Below are 8,071 nucleotides of genomic sequence, written 5' to 3' on the forward strand. Positions count from 1 at the left end.
ACACAAAGTAGAGTCACACTGTGTGTGTAAACATACATATACATAGGGTAATGATGCCTCATTTTGTTATCTTTTCTTCCCCCTGTCCCCTCCTCACTCCTCATTTTCCTCTATACAATCCATACTTCCTCCATTCTTCCCTTATCTCCCCCCAACCCCCATTATGTATCATCATCCATTTATCAGAGAAATTCTTGACCTTTGGGTGTTTGGGATTGGCTTATTGCACCTAGCATGATATTCTCCAACTCCATCCATTTTCCTGCAAATGCCATAATTTTATTCTTTTTTATGGCTGAATAATATTCCATTGTGTACATATGACACAGATTATTTATCCATGCAACTATTGAAGGGCATCTAGGTTGATTCCACAAATTAGATATTGTGAATTGAGCTACTATAAACATTGATGTGTCTGCATCACCGTAGTAGGCTGATTTTATGTTCTTTGGGTGTAGACCAAGGAGTAGGATAACTGGGTCAAATGGTGGTTCTATTCCAAGTTTTCTAAGGAATCTCCATACTGCTTTCCAGAGTTACTGCACCAATTTGCAACCCCATCAGCAATGTTTGAGTGTACTTTTTTCCCCACATCCTTACCAACACCTATTGTTGCATGTATTCTTGATAATACACATTCTACTTAGGATGAGTTGAAATCTTAGGGTGATTTTGATTCACATTTCTCGTATTACTAGAGATGTTGAACATTTTTTCATGTATCTGTTGATTATAGATCTGTGAATTATCTGCTCATTTATTTAGCCCATTTATTGATTAGGTCATTTGTATTCTTGGTGTAAAGGTTTTTTGAGTTACTTATAAATTCTGGAGATTAGTGAAGTGTGTGTGGCACAGATTTTCTCCCACTCTGTAAGCTCTCTGTTCATATTGTTGATTGTTTTCTTTGCTGAGAAAAGGCTTTTTAGTTTGAATCTATTCCATTTATTGACTCCAACTTTTATTTCTTGTGCTTTGGGAGTCTTGTTAAGGAAGTCTGATCCTAAGCCAACATGATGAAGATTTGGACCTACTTTTTCTTCTATTTGGTGCAATGTCTCTGGTCTAGTTCCTGGGACCTTGATCCATTTTGAGTTGAATTTTGTGCAGGGTGAGAGGTAGGGGTTTAGTTTCATTTTGTTGCATATGGATTTCAAGTTGGGCTACTGTTTTTTAAATTTTGTTTTGTTTGTCTAGTTTTGAGATTGGAAACTCATTTCACATTGCATAATTTTTACATAATATTTTATTTAAGATAATAGAGAAAGAAAAGTTGTGGGAAAAGACATCTTAGCGGAGTTTATTTGCAGATGGCTGATGTTGTCTAACTAGTGAGCACTGGGTATCAGCTGTGAGTGTCATGTTGGCAGTGCTCCACCCCTGCACCCACTGGGAAGAGGTATCAGTGTACTGGATCTGCAGTAGGTCAATACAGAAACTGAAGGTTTTGGGAAACCTGTGGAGTAATTTGATAGTAATTTCTCTATATATTATGTCATAATAATTAAACATATGAGCTTTTATTTTCTATTCCATTTTAAAATTTTCTAGTAGTTTTTGAATGATATGTTGTATAAATGTGATATTTGTATTGAGTTGGAAATGTATAAAGACTGACCATTCACCACACTAGAAGCAGTAGGCTTTTTTTAAATTGTTGATGGACATTTATTTTATTTATTTATATGTGGTGCTGAGAATTGAACCCAGTGCCATACAAATGCTAGGTAAGAGCTCTGCCCAGATCAGCAAAAGGTTTTGAGTTAATCTTATTCGTGGTCCTTCAGAGCATTTTTTTCCTCTTCTCTTGTGTCCCTCTCCCAGATGCATCAAGTCAGTTATGAGAAATGTCATCAAATGTATAATTGTTGATTTTCAAAAGGTGCTAAAAACATTTCTTGGAATATAAATTAAAATTTGCACCTTGATTTACCTAGTTATATATACTATGAGCACTTATTTTTTAAGGTTGAGGGCTTCTGATTTTGTCTACTTTTAGTATGGGTGTACAAAAGGTAATAAGTTTGTGGTGTTGCTTTTGGAAAATTACCTTGTGGTTTCTTTTTCTTCTCAATGTTTGAAAACTTATGTACTTTTCTAGGTTTAGCTGTATATGATTTTGAGTCATTTTGTTACAAAGTATACTTTCCTTTTCTTGTCACTCATAGTTCAAACAAAGCGGATTAAGTTGTATTTAGTTTATTATCTCCTGTGGCCTAGAAGTTACCTTGTCTAGGTAACCACGCTACCCTTAAATGGCAACCATATATTTGAGTATATTTTGCAGACTTCTTTAAAAAATGAAGTTTTTTTTTTACTATAAAAGTAATAGAAACTTGGAAAACTGCAAATATGCAAAAAATAGTCTTGGTGGGGATTAGGAAGATGTTGGTCAAAAGATTCAAAATTTCAGTTATGAATAAATTCAGTTCTGTTTTGTAATATGATGAATATACTAATAACAATGTACTGTGTACTTGAAAATTGCTAAGAGAGTAAATTTTTACTGCTCTCACCACACAGCCCAAAAGTGTATGTGACATATATGTTACTGAGTTTGATTTATGCAGTCTGGGGAAATAACTCAATGGTAAGCGTATATGTCTAGCTTGTGTGAGGTCCACACCATCTCCAGAGAGGGGCCTTGATTTAGTCATTCCATATTGTATACATATTCCAAAACATCAAGTTCTACAACATAAATAATAAAATTTTATTTGCTTTTTTTTAAAATTACAGAAAAAATCTCTCAAAAATGTGCACATTTACTTCCTGTTAACTTTGACTTCCTATTTTTTTTTTGCTATAAATGTTTTTTGTGATGTTGGTTATCTTTCTCTTTCTCTTTTCTTTTTCTTTCTTTTCTTTCACATGGTTGGATCTTAGGGTTTGTTATCAAAGATTTAGGCTATAGGGGTCCTAACTTCAAGGAGTTTCAAAAAATTAGATCTGACCACTCACTCCAGAAGTCAAATGGGAAAAAGTAATGGAGAAGGAAAATTTAATCAGCAGAGGTAAATCAGAAAGACAAGGGGGAACAAAGACCAGCCTGCCTTTGAGGATATTGATATGAACTTTAAATTCAAATAGAAGAAAAATTGGGGCACAATACAGGAGATATGCATAATTAGATAGTCTTGGTCTGTGAAGCTCAAGAAGTAATCAGCCTCATTGGGATTTGTCTGTTTCTGGAACATTAAGAACAATGACTGGAGACTCTTTGGTACCATTCTGAGGGACTGGAAGAGGATGGCACAGAAATTTGCAGTTAATAGGCAGTTCACATTACCTTATTTCCCTTATTGATCTCCCCAGTCTTGGAGGAGATGGAATAAGTTAGGTAAGCTGAGGGCTAATTAAACTTGTACTACCAGTTTTTAAACACTCCTTAAGTGAATAGCATGCCTATTTGCAGAGCTGATCCAAAGTTTAAGGTAATAAAGAGACTTTGGAGGCAGAGATGCCAAGCTTTTTTTTTCTTGCTTTTAGTTAGCATTGGGAAAAAGCAACCTGTTAACTTCTTGTTTCTTATGTACAGTTGTGTATTTGGACATTCAGGCAACATTTTTTTAAAATACCAAAAGGCAAGAAAATCTTTGGAGATGTTGCAAAGAAATGTTTTTGATTTCTTATGTTTAAATTCTGTTTGGGAATATAGATAAGAAAAAGTAATAAATTTAAAGATGCCAAGAAATTATCAAATATTTTGGACTCTGTTGCATGCATTAAGTGTATCCTGTAGATCTAGAACTTATTTCTAAAACATATTCTTATTTATTAGTGCAGCTAACATTTTTCATTGGCAGTTAATTTTCCTTGATTTGGGTAACCTCATTTCTTCCCTTCTTGTCATTTTAAAAATATTCTCTATTTGTGATCATTTTATTAAGGAATTTGAACCAGGAATAATCTAATAAAATTACACATATGATATTTCCAACAAAGCACCAATCTAATGCACACTCACCTGTTTCTAGTCATTACCATTTCTAGTCCATGTATATACAACATGTTTTCTCAGTATAAAGTTTTCATGTGGGGAAATTTACTTATAAGGAAACAGAGTAAGAAGATTTATTTTTAATAACTAAAGAATATACTCTATGTGTTTAAAGTTTTAAAAAAGCTAAAATGGAAGCATATATGGCAACTATACTTTTTAACTTCTCTGTGGCTCAGAATTGAAGCAGCTGAAGAACAGCTACACTACCAGGCAAGTGACTGAGGGAGTTCACTATTAGAAAGACTTGAAGAGACACAGAAAGTCTGGTCTTTTTCATAGAGGGCAAGAAAGGATACATCAGCACTCTGCCTGATGGCAGTGACAATACCAAGACCTGGCAGGCAGACATTGTGTGGTATTACACCAAGGAAAAGAGAGAAATATAGTGGCCATATTTGGCAAAAAAACAGTTATAGAGCAGAAAGGCAGTCTGAACTTAACTCACAAGTGATCCACATTTCTCAACTTGTGAGAAGAGGCCTGTGGCAGACAGCCATCTTGTGGAGGTCACAACTGAGTTCATTGCTGTGAAAACCTTAGAGGGCTTATCATGTGGCCCAGGGTCACTGGTGGAATGCTATTGAAATAGGCACAGAGAAGATTATACACAAAGAGATACAGAAGGGAGTGCAGCCTGCTTTCCTTTTGAGTCTGGTAGTAAAGACAACCAGTTGAAGAGGTTGGGAGATTGAATGGGAACAAGTGATTGCTTGAGAGAACTGGACCTTGGAAGGCCACAGTTGTGTGAGCATACTGCACAGGATCTGATGTACCCCCCATCCCTACCACCTGAGATGTTTGGTCACTCCACCCTATAAGTAGAAATCTTAGTAACTTCCCAAGATCCAGACACACAGCAGTGACAGACATCTGCCAGGCCTTAGTGGTATGTCTATCTGATCTCTCTAGAGTAGATTTCAGCCAAGATAATATCTCATGCAGAGCTTCAGTGTCTGATGCTGAAATTTCCACTTAGAAATCCAAAAATCAGCAGCACTCTGGGAGTGCCTTAATGTGTCAAGAGTAAACTCAAGAGGATGGTACTTTTCTCATTCCATGCTACCAAGTACTGATTTGCAGGAAAGCTGAGAATCATTTAAGTCAGTTTTAGTCCCTGACTACTCCAACTGAGGGCATGGCAAGTGACCCAAAAGGAGAAGAGGATTAATAGCCCCAAGTCATTCCTCTTTCCATTGGATGAATAGCTGAAGAAGCCATGGCAAGAAGTGCAAATTGGTATAGATAGTGAGTCTGTTTTATCTACAGGTTTGATGGCCTTTATACTAACAACCTGAGAATATTCTAATTACCACATATGCCTGCCACTCCTCCTCACCCCTGGCCTCCATGCTCACTGACATCATCTTCTGCTCAGTGGTCAGCTACAAGTCTTTTCCTTCTTCAATACACAGGGATAAAGGTTTCCCCTCATGATACACCCCTAGATTGTGGGACATGCACAAATTGTTCCTTGCAGAATTGTTGTGAAAAGGAAAATGAAGAATGTAATAGAAAATCATTGGTTTTGTCTGGTTTTTCTGCATAGAATTTCAGGGACTCAGACCCACAGAGGATCTAGAGGGTACCTAAAAGGGGTTTCTCTGGTGCTGAAGAAATAGGTCATTTTGTAGAACACTTGCCTAGGATGCTCAAGGACTGCAGCTCAAATCCCATAAGGCTCAGGGAAAAAGAAATAAAATGTTAAAAAACTCTTCTGAATATGCCAACCCTCCCTGGTCTCGACTTTTTCTCCTCTTTTCATCAACTGAATTAGCACAGTTGAAAAAGTACCAGTTGCACATGCAAGCCTTTTCCAATCCAACTTTCAGCATGTCGTTGTGGTAAAAGTTAGCAGTGCTTCCCCAGTCACCTGCATTTCTTAAGAGGAGGTGTTCTTGGAGATGAATCTACTCTCAGGTACTGATAGGTTAGATTGTTCTCATGAGTATGCTCATGGGTGTATATCATCAGCAAGTTCTTGAAGAAGACAATGCTCACCAGGTTGCAATGGCAGGAATCAACTACTCAGTTGTTAAGATCCAGTACATCTGTGCTATAGTGTTTTTGTTTTGGTCATACACAAAACCTTTGGCAGCACATATACTAAAATTGGAATGTTACAGATATTAGCATGGCATTGTGCAAGGATGACACACAAGTTCATGAAGCATTCCATATTCTTAATCAGTTAATAAAAAGATAATAATGCATGCTTTTTATCTTCATTTTCCCAAAACATTAAAATAAAGATATTTCTTAAAAGCAAATCCACCACCAAAAATTTAGACAATTCTTGGATTTCATAAATAAAAGCCAGAGATATTACTTTAACCACTGAATCAAATTACTACTTATCCTAAATTATTAAGATCCATTATTTGTCTGTGTGTGTGTGTGTGTGTGTGTGTGTGTGTGTGTGTTGTGTTGCATGTGCTGGGGGCCACACCTCAGTCCTTGCACCTGCTAAGAAAGCATTCTGCCACTGAGCTCTACCCTCAACCCCAAGACCATTTTTAAGTAAGTAATTCAAAACCTGCTAACATAAACCATTTTTGCCAGCTCTTTGGAGAACTAAAGGAAAAACATACCAGTTATCAATTCTGTCTTTATAAGCATTCATATGAGAAAGATATTGAATTACCTGGTTTTCTATAATGGTAGCAATGTGAGAAAATTCCATTTTAAAAAATTAACAATGGCTTAGGCATAGAAAAATGAAAAGGAAACTCCCTCTCTGAAATTTTAAATCCTTCCTAATTGCAAAGATACTAACAACAAACCCTCACTTGGTTCTTAAAAGAGGCCTAGGATAGAATAAACAAACATCACTTTCAGTATCTTTTTTTAAAACTTAAAATTTTTGTGCTCTGTAACTGAGTTGCTAAGGAGTACTCGTAGAGGGACTACAATTTCTTCTGTTTTCCAAAGCGTATATAGTGAACTTTAAGATGAAGGGGAAAGTAAGGATGGTATTCATTATTGGCCTTAAATCAACTGGATTTCCTCTTAATCTATCTTCTGAATATCCTCATGACATGCACAGAAATAGGTAGCAAGTTTTGTCATAAGAGAACAAGGATAGCAGCATGTATTTAACAGGTCTTTTTGACCTCAGGTCTTCTGTAAATTATTTGATGAATACTTAGCCCTCAGAACAAAGAAATAGAACTACTTTGGACTCAAGATACTATTTATCCATTCATTAGGCTGTTATAGGAAGAGCCCCAAGGTCCCCAAGAATCAAATTAGCAATGGGTGAGAGTTTGTCAATCTAACATGGCCTATTGGGCAAGAAAGACCCAGCACTGAGGAGAATTTCTAAGGGTCTGGGTGAGTGATAGTAGACAGTGGCAGAAAAGGCTGTCCTCATGAATTCCCCAAGCTTGTAGAGAAGTACATTAGTTTTGGTTAAAACATGCTGCTTAGAGGGAAACAGAGGAAACATAAGAGGACCTCTGTTTTGTAAATATTGGGAACAGAGGAAATATATGAGGACCTCTGTTTTGTAAATATTTGGGGAAATAGAACATGTAGGTAAAGTGCTGGTTTTAACCCAGTGAGAATGTCTGATGACCACCCTGTGCAATTCTGGCAATGTAGCCATTTCCAAGTTGATACTTTGATGCAGAGAACTGACTTTCCTTGTGTTTTCGCACATACAAAGGGGTCAGTATGGAGTTCAAAGGACAGAACTTTTGCCTGGTGACCGGGAAAACCTGGCCATTGAGACCCAGGGTGGCCCAGAAAAGCATGAAGTAACTAACTGAGTGCTGGTGTGTACCAAGAACTGACAAGAATTTTGTTCTTAGGATTAGATACACACAGACCTAGCAAAGGTAGCCAGTGTCCTGCCAGCCTGAAATTACTTCCTCTTTTGCATCTCTTGGAACAGCCTGACCAAAAAGTCACTGGTCCCATTCAAAGGGAACTAAAGGAAGTGTTGAAGTTGGATGTTTTAGAAACAACCAATGAATTAATGAGAACTCGATTTTTTTCCTAAAATGTCAAAGTAAAATTCTCATGGTAAACTAAATGACCCAAGTCTTATTTTGAGTAATGATTAAT

The 8,071-nt window shown here is 36.7% G+C and overlaps 1 non-coding gene across 1 annotated transcript; it reads left to right on the top strand.

Moving 5' to 3' along the window:
- The first annotated feature begins 6,078 nt into the window (after positions 1-6,078).
- Positions 6,079-6,188, top strand: LOC124975412 (U6 spliceosomal RNA). The gene has a single exon (XR_007106892.1). It is a non-coding gene; the product is annotated as a U6 spliceosomal RNA (small nuclear RNA).
- Positions 6,189-8,071: the final 1,883 nt, after the last annotated feature.

Source organism: Sciurus carolinensis, unplaced genomic scaffold (assembly GCF_902686445.1).
Source record: "Sciurus carolinensis unplaced genomic scaffold, mSciCar1.2, whole genome shotgun sequence".
NCBI classification, from domain to species: Eukaryota; Metazoa; Chordata; class Mammalia; order Rodentia; family Sciuridae; genus Sciurus; species Sciurus carolinensis.